This window comes from Pangasianodon hypophthalmus, chromosome 27 (assembly GCF_027358585.1).
Source record: "Pangasianodon hypophthalmus isolate fPanHyp1 chromosome 27, fPanHyp1.pri, whole genome shotgun sequence".
Lineage (NCBI taxonomy): Eukaryota > Metazoa > Chordata > Actinopteri > Siluriformes > Pangasiidae > Pangasianodon > Pangasianodon hypophthalmus.
Window position 1 is genome coordinate 2,324,483 of NC_069736.1, and position 7,950 is coordinate 2,332,432.

General features: G+C 39.4%; 1 long non-coding RNA gene across 1 annotated transcript; it reads right to left on the reverse strand.

Moving 5' to 3' along the window:
• Positions 1 to 3,398: 3,398 nt before the first annotated feature.
• On the reverse strand, positions 3,399 to 6,210 carry LOC128317614 (uncharacterized). The gene is made up of 3 exons (XR_008301142.1): positions 5,796 to 6,210; positions 3,775 to 4,077; positions 3,399 to 3,642 (listed from the first exon to the last, which is right to left on the reverse strand). It is a non-coding gene; the product is annotated as an uncharacterized LOC128317614 (long non-coding RNA).
• Between the last annotated feature and the right edge of the window lie 1,740 nt (positions 6,211 to 7,950).

The following is a 7,950-nucleotide window of genomic DNA, read 5'->3' on the forward strand; positions in this document are numbered from 1 at the left end:
AAAAACAATGATTGTTAAAGATTATTTTAATAAGATGGAAAACCTTTTAATAAAGTTACAGCAGATAGCAGGTAAATTCCAGCCAATTTCCTTTTTCATATAAAACTCCTACAGTCAAAAAATAAATTTTCTTTGGTAGAAATAATATTTTATTTATTTGTTGTTTTGTTTGTTACAGATATTAGTGTATATATTTAAGTGGAATAAACAGGGAGTTTAGTTTGAACAGGCTGCTGGTTTGTTTTGATATGTCTGAAGTGAGAAACACTAACACACTAAACTTTTACATAAAACACAACTGATATAAAGTGTAAAAGAGTTTAAAAAGTTAAATAAAGTGTTAAGTACCTTGTAGAGCCTCACACGTCCTCTGCAGCACGATACCGGCGTCTGTACAGGTGAGCAGCAACGCCATTGAAACGCTTCTTCTTCGCCTTTTATTTCTTCTTCTACGCCACGCAGCGCACAGGTGTCTTGTGTTTATTTATTAGCGCCACCTAGTGTTTTCTACCACGCATGCGCAAGTGCAAATTAAGCAGGGACGCGGAGAGGCAAAGAAAATGGCGTCCGATCAGTAACGGCGCGATTCAAGCTTCTGCGCATGCGTACTACAACAACACTCCATGCTTACCACCTACAATATGTCAAATGCATCATAAAAAGTATTATAAAAGGAGATAATGTTAAAATGTCCATTAGTACTATGTAGTGGATAAATGAAAGTCATTACAACATGCTATAAAACTATATTTATTCTCACGAGTTCTCGAGGTCAAGCTGACTGCTAGGGCCAAAAAAATACCACAGGTTCCTACACATACGCATACGGTTCGAGCTACGCAAAGTATATTTTACACCTCGTTTCATACAGCAATGTGTCTCGGCAAAATTTATAACGCAACGCAAGCACAAACTGCATTTTGAGCGCTGCAGTAAGAGGTGCTATATTCCGCTAAGAGCAGAGGTTGGTTTCACCCCATCAAGTGTCATGGCAGAGCTGCAGTTTGATGCGTCTCTTTCAGCACTGGTTCGTTCATATAAACTTATATGATTCATCATCAGCTCTGCAAACCGAACGAACAGCAGTTCATTGGCAAGAAACTGCACGCTCTATTAATTCTGACAAAGAAACAGCCAAGAGAAAATGGAAACAGCTTCAGAAAAGATTTGCTGTGAGAAGCTATGACTGTTTATTAGGAGGAAACTACTGAAACAAGTTTCATGATTCGATAATGTTACTGAAAACGTTTCAGTGTGTTAAAGACGCTCTCTAGTGCCCACTGGAGTATTGAGCTTTCTAACCACCGCAGTGACGTAAGAACGCATGTTGAGTGTGTGCATCAGGAATGTGTTTTCTAGAAGTTTTAGACGGGCGTTGTCATTTGCGTTCACGTAGATACACAGGATAGGTTTCAGCCCTTACATGAGATCATCACAAAGACTGGATTTTATGCTAAGGTACAAAAGATCAATGGTGAGTTAAGACGTAAGCAGATTATGATTATTATTAACGTCAATCAAATAAGATAATTATTTTTAAAATTTAGATTCTTATTTCACGAAGCACCTGAATACCAAAGAATAAGCAACTGCACGACGTATGATTCTCAAGATATGGGCCGAAACATAAACTTTTGCTCTTTAGCAATACAGTCAGGCTGATACATGTCCCTTTACTTCACTTTGTAATTTGACCCCTAAATATAGCTGCAGGCAGCGATCTGTGGGGGCCAAGCACTCTTTGCAAATAGCACCCTAGTGGCTCATTGTGGACAAGCTGCATAGAACACTAAAACAGCCAGAGATAAACATACTGTTCAAGTTTCATAATGGTAGCTCAATGCTTTCACTGTAAAAGGTAACTTTACATTTGTTTTAATAAGCCTTTGAAGTTTCTTGTGCCTTAGATATTTGAGTAAATTAAGCTCCACTGTGCAATTATTGATTATGATGTAGCGGCCATGTTTTTGATAATTATTGAGTTTCAGACTCTGATGAGTAACCTGATACCAATTTTCTAAAGTCATGGCAAATTAGCTAAAAATCTAAGTGGACGGAGCTAAATGGCTCTTGAGGCTTTTCTATTTGGGCTGATTTCTCTTGCGTGAGTATTGGGAGGGAGGGAGTACTACCTGCTGACCAAGTTTCACATCTCTACCCCCTAACGAAAACAACAGGGATCCCAGCATTGAGTGCTTGGCTCCCTAAAAACCAGAACAAAAAAACACCAGTTCTGTTTTGTTTTTTTAATTAAGGCTTCTGGGAGCCTGGCACATTTTCAGGATAAGCCATTTTAAAGATAAGCCCCAGACATGCTACATTTAGAAAGGCAAATAATCTAAAGAGCAACAGGTAATGACTTCTTAAACGGTGAATTGGTTAAAATTCAGATAATGTTAAATTAAAGGGAATCTGAATATTAACATAAGCATGGACACAATGCATGAAAGGGTTAAGAATCTGCGTTATTGCCAGAATGTTGTTGGACCCTTGTTCAAGACCTTTCACCCTCAAATGTTCACTTTTATGCTTGGATTATATTCTGCTTCATTCGGATAAAAAGGTCTGTCAGACGAATATAACTGTAATAAGTTTAATTGGGACAGAAGCATATGATGCATAACTTCTGAAACACAGCTAACTATCACCCGAAAGCAATTACTGTGTTTCTCTCAAGCTCAGGACTTAAAGAATAACACTTTAAGAAGAATTCTGTGACCTTCTGTACTCACCCTGGAGGGAAAAAAAGAGAGATCATTTCAGCCATTTTCAGAGAAGTGAGCATCACTGAGACACTGGGCAGACGCTCCTCCATCTTCCACGGTGAAACTGGTGGTTATGAGATGTGTCCAGATAAAATGCTGCTCACTTATCATGGTGCACTTTTTTTATTTAACGCTTCACACAATATTGGACAAATCTTTGTTATTAACCATGATTCAACAAAATGTGTTTTCAGGGAATGAGATGCAATACATGCTGCCTCTGATCTTAAAGATAAGTTTCACAGGAATCATTTTGGTGATTTTAGCTTAGATCAGCTTAGTCAGCGGTGTTACCTTCCAAAAGAAGCTTTACTGTGAAGTTTTTTTTAAAGATCTATTCAAATGCAGTGTAAATAGTTGCATTTATTATCATTATTATTATTATTATTATTAAATTATGTTTATTATATGATGCGGGGAAAATGTTGACAAAACTACAGCGCCGACTAGAACGATTTTTCCCCAATTTCTTTTTATTTTTTTGAAGTTATACATTGATTATATGGTTATATGATATATATGTTATCATAATCTCTTAAATCTTACAACAGCACTGTAAAAAATCTTTATATTAAATATTCACATATGTTAATTATGTTATGATATTAAAAAAGATGAGCAATTCACCCCCCACCCTCCGTTTCCGAACTGTGATTGGTTCAGGGAAAAGCTGTGACTTGCAACAAGACTGCTTTATTACCCCAAATCTACTCTAGTCTCAGAGGCACAGTGTATTTGCTTACTGGCGCTGATGAGAAAATCTGCTTCCTCCTTAGCCAACTAATCCATTTTCAACTCTGTTGGGCTTCCACAAGCTTCCAGAAGCAGAATAATTTTCAACCCACAATCCAAGCTCCAGGGTTGATTGGTCCAAACGCTGCAAAAAACGATTATACTCGGACAATTATGCTCGTAAATTTTATGGATTTGCTCATTCGGGTGATTAAAGATATATTAGGGGTGTATTATCCATAAATAGAGTGCAAATGCCCTCCATTTTCAAACTTACCTCCTGTGAAACGAGTCGTCTCCCGTGACCTGGACGCGTCCTCTACCACGGTGACCAGCACGCGATAATTCAAACTGGTTTGAAAGTCAATATTTTCTTGGCAGTTCCAACATCACGACAGGGTGGCATCGGTTCTCCGGCCCAGAAATGTTCTCGACCCAACAACCAGAGGCAGTGGGCAGCTGTTCTGCGCTGTGCTGTGGATGCCAGACACTCCTGCCAAAGACTCGAGTGTGTTCTGTCCTCTTTTCTCAGCCTCGGGTCTTTTGGCCAGCCAGCTCTCCCTTTTCCCTTTTCCCCTCTCTCATAAAAACAACGGGAGAAAACAGCACACAGATCTTTCAGTTCTGCTGGCAGTGCAAGTGCTTTTTTGGGTCTGGTCCATCACATTTTATTTTATTATTATTAATTTTTTTTTCTTTAACGAATCACCAGGCGCTGGTTCTTGGTGGGGATCTTTAAAAATTGATGTGCACAAAATAAACAAATCTCTTCAATGTCAGTATTAAGGAAGATTAAAAAAAAATTAGTATGTGTAGATTTAGGATTATTATATAAAAGAAGCTAGCATGATCACTTTAATTCTTGAAGTGCTGTGTGTTTATTTCTGGAGAGATTCTGATCAGAGTTCTAAGCTTCTGATGATGCTCCCATGCAGAAAAAAATAAAACCAGCACAGAACACAGACACAAAACTGTTAGTAGATTGACCTTTTTCACATTTCCATGTTTAGGAATGTAGACACATAGGTACTATGTAGTCTTTGAAATCTTCTAGTGAGATTAGCAAATACAGCTCACAATAACAGAGCTACAGTATCCCTAAAAAACGCACAAATAATTCAAACAAACATCTGTACTTGAGCCTTCACTCATTTCCCACCGATGTGCTTGTGAGAACAAAATGCATTTGTGGTATTTGCCAGGATGAGAGTGAGCATTTTAAGATTTTATGAAGCAGCTTGTAAGTTTGGAGCTGCTATTTTTACATTTACGGCATTTGGCAGACGCCCTTATCCAGAGCGACTTACAATTATCTCATTTATACAACTGATGGTTAAGGGCCTTGCTCAAGGGCCCAGCAGTGGCAGCTTGGTGGTGCTGGGATTTGAGCTCTCAACCTTCCGATCAGAAGTCCAGAAAACCACAGACCATAACTAGCTACTAGGGGTGTAACAATATAATCCAGTCACGATTCAGTTTGATTCGATTCATGATACTTGGCTTCACAATTTCAAATTGAATCTGGGAGAATATTTTGAACAAAATTTGAATGAATAAAAAAAACCTATGACTGAAAATCCTCTTTTTTTATTTCTGAATAATGAACAATTAAAAACAGTGTACATTATGTCTGTATAAAACTAAATAAACAAAAATTGCTACAAACAGAGGTATAATATAGGAAACAAACTGTACTACAGGTTCACCATATCCTAAAATTAAAGAAATAAATTTATAAATTCTTCTCAAAATTTTGATTGAGAACCCGATCACATGACCAGTGTGCTGTCTGTGTATTTGAACTCTATGGGCTGCGCAGATCGGGACCTCTGGTGTTCAAACAGTGCAACTGCATTAGATGCATAATTGATAGAATGCTGATTTGCGCGACGTGAATCGCACGTGTCCACGATGCACATCGTCAGATTTCTGCATTGCGATGCATTGTGTCATGATGTATTGTTATACCCTTACTAGACTGATGAAAAGATACAGCTTTACCTCTGACCATTACAAAGTACTGACACTGGAGACTCCTTCCATAAATGTTAAATAAACATTTATGTTTTTATACCATTTATGTGGAGCATCAGCTGTACAAGTCTCTGTGAATGAGCTGTTACTGTAGAGACTATAACATATTAAAACACGTGCATTAACATAAACCTGTAACTTGCCTTGTAGCCAGAGCTACTGTCTGCTACTGTTATAGAAAATGAATTAACAACTTCTGACCAGAATCCAGAATTCAACAGCGCTGTGTTTTAATACAGAATTAAACAGCTTTGCCTTACTCACTTTAATGAAAGAAGCCCACCGTTCTCAGCTTCCTCAGAGTCGTCTCATCTCCCTGGCGGATTTCCTTCGAGCTCTTTTCTCGTGTCTGACATTAGCGAGAGGATGTAGAAGGATCAAAAGGCTGCAGTTAGAGGGGTTTGTCACCATGTCAACCTGCTAATCTCCCGGCCGTTTCCTGCAGCGGCATACATCACACACTCAATCGAGCCAACCGTGCTGCTTCGGTCCTTTTCTGGAGTGTGAAATCATGCCACGGAATGGGGTAGCAGGGCTTTGTGTTAAATAGAGCGGATAAAAACTGGCAGAAAAGTGAAGCAATGACTCTGAGAATCTGTAGAAGAGGCTGAGGAACAGTGCGGCTGGAGGAAACATCAAGCACACACTTCATTCAGAGTTCTTTGTTTCCCTTGAGATCGGCACGCAGCTGCTTCCACCTGCAGAACATCTCTGGATGTACCTCTGCATTGCCAGAACATCCCACAGGCCATAATTATCCCCATCATCAGCAAAATGAACACTCTATAAAAAATCTCTCATGCACTCATTCTGCCGTAATGCATGAAGGAGTCATAAGGAACGCAGCGAACGCTAATGACAGCCGTTGTGAAAACACAGGCGTTTTCCATATTGAAAAGGTCGGAGTGTTTGCACCCTGACAGATGGGCTGCAAAAGGTTGGGAAAAGAGTGTGTACAAATGACAAAAATCATCCGAACACAGAAATCTGACGCTAAATAAATGATTTGACGTTTATATAAATAATTCGTTTAAAACTTTTACTTGTCAGTCCAAATCTCCAGAACACATGGCAGCGCTACAGCTCTGGGCTTTGGCTCGGTTTAGCAGCTCACATCTACAAAAAAACCCCAAAACACACGGCATGTTTGATTCACTCTCTGAATGGAGTTGACTCAGAGCACAGAGAACATGGAGCCGGCGCTAAATAAATGACTTAATACCTATATAAATAACTGATATAAAACATGTGCGTATCATCCTCCATTTACTTTCTCTTTTTGTTTTATTCATCAGTCCAAATGTCCAGAACTCAATGAATTTCTGCAGAGCTACAGTTCTGTCATTTGGCTCAGTTTTGCGTCGATTTGCGTCGAGTTGAATTGATTTCTCACCAGAGTTCACTTGGAAGCAGCAGCTGAACACTTCGCTCAGACCCGACTCGGGTGTGATTGCTTCGAGTGTTCTCACCTACGTAACGAACCACGCCGAGGCGGAGAACCCACAAACGCTCCATTCAAACAGAAAGTACTCTAAGAACTAAGTACTCTAAGACTCAAATTTCCACATTGATGCACTATGAGATTTTAAAAAAACAAACAAGAATCTTTGCATCAGGCTTCTTCGGCGTGCATCGAAGCGCGATCCATTATTGGTGTGACACGAGTGTGAAGTGTAACATATGTCGTTTTGGCGGGGGCATCTGTGCGTAGACCGAGTGTTTGTGAGATGTCACTGTGTTGTGAAGCGGTAAGAGAATCCTCAGGGTGTGGCAGAGCTAGTTACAGCTGGTTCGGGAAAAAAAAAACTGTCGAAATAACTCTTTGAAGCCGAGCGTCTGTGCTTCTCTCTCTCTCTCTGCTAAGGTAATTTGTACGATCGGTCCCTGATCTAATCTCCTCCACGTTTCATTTCTGTCAACCATCTTAAACATCCCAAGAAAAACAAACACTAGAAAGAGCAGCGAAAGGTAGATATGAAATATACAGGTGCTGCATTCTAGTTTCTGCCACTGGAAACGAAAACGTCTTTATACTTTAATAACTTGGGAAAAGTGGGACTCTGATTGGTTGATTAGTTTTCTCTAACAGCAGCTCTGACAGTAGTGCAGCTGCACAGCACATCAGTCCCATACATTGTCATATTTGGTGACAAAAAAGTGTGTGATCGTTGATATGGTGAAGTTTTCAGTAAGGAGGTGTTTATTTAACATTTATGGAAGGAGTCTCCAGTGTGAGCACTTTGTGAGTGTAAAGGGGTAAAGCTGTAGCTTGAAGATTTCCAACACAGACAGAGAAGTAACATGACAAGCTGTGTTTTTTTCTTTTTTTTAATGTGAAGAGAGTGGGAGAGAGAGAGAGAGAGAGAGAGAGAGAAGGGAATGAATAACTGTTTATAGCTGCTATAATGTAAGTGATGAC